The 1,276-nt window shown below is 31.7% G+C and overlaps 1 protein-coding gene across 1 annotated transcript in view; it reads left to right on the forward strand.

Annotated features, from left to right (window-relative positions):
• The window catches only part of LOC118738167, a 6,484-nt gene that overhangs the window by 298 nt on the left and 4,910 nt on the right, over positions 1 to 1,276 (forward strand). The window lies entirely within an intron of this gene.

Consider the following 1,276-nt stretch of genomic DNA (forward strand, 5'->3'; position numbering starts at 1 on the left):
TCCACCGAAACCAGTAAATTTTTGAAAGGGGTCTACGAGAAAAAAAAGTTTGGGAACCTCTCATCTAAATGCATTTATTCATCGAAAATTGTGAAAAAATTTCGCTTACATCTTTTTGGCGGTTAGGGCTCGATATGTGCGCACATATATTTTTACATATGTAAGCTCATACGTACAAATATTTGTATATCGAAAGTATTTTAAATCTTTCCACATTGCCACTCAGACCCCATATATGTATATATGTATGAAAAACCATAAACCATTATTGAGAAATCTCTATCGCTACTTGAAATCAAAAGATGTATGTATGTACATATGTACGTACATACGTATACTCTTTTGAGCTCTTTGGGCTAGAAGATTCACAAAGCGAACTATGAGCCACACGTATTTACAGTCTTGGACAGGCAAATAGTACACTTTTGTCTGAAAGATCAAATCTGTTTTTCAAAGCTGTTTTTAAATTAACATCTGTACATAGCGAATGATGAAATGGGGAAATTTGCTATCTACATACATATATAATTCATCTTCACTGGACTTTCCCCAAGAATAGCAAACACCTAAGGAAGCCCCAAAGTTTACAAAAGGAATAATAGGGTATCAACAAGGGTCTTTGGATAAATTATTGACTATAACCGCATAGGTAATTCATATATGAGTCAAACCAAAAAGCCGAGATGAATTTTCCAAGTGCTGTTCCATCTATTTCGAAACAAAGATGAAATAACTTTTTGGAACTCATAGAACACACATGCGCATAATTAATAATATTGTATAATTCATAACACTATGTATAATGAGCTAGTCATAGGAACTAAATCTATTCTCCTTTCCAATAAAAAAAAAAAAAAAATGTTAATTGAACTCACTCATGCTGTCAAAAGCTACATATATCCAGGTATCGTTTACATGCACACACATATAAAAACTTAGGAACACCGTCAATTTTTTAATGACCCCATAATAGTAACTAAACCAAATTCGTATGGAACCACCCCTGAGGTACCACCTTTCCGATTAAAAAAATGATTATCAAAAAAGGTTCATATGGTCCATAGTTGGGCGGTAATATATGTACATAAAAACAATATTGATATGAATTGATAACCATCCTACTTTTTTGAAGTCTGTTAAAAATGTTCATTAGTCTATATTGAAAAATATGGTATCCGAAATTATATTTAGTATTTTTCATAATGATTAAGTATGGTAGTAAACAAGCGAAAATACTTACTCCACGTTTTCAAATTAAATACAACTTTATAACTAT

Source organism: Rhagoletis pomonella, unplaced genomic scaffold (assembly GCF_013731165.1).
Source record: "Rhagoletis pomonella isolate Grant_MI unplaced genomic scaffold, Rhpom_1.0 Rhpom_scaffold_00004, whole genome shotgun sequence".
Taxonomy (NCBI): domain Eukaryota; kingdom Metazoa; phylum Arthropoda; class Insecta; order Diptera; family Tephritidae; genus Rhagoletis; species Rhagoletis pomonella.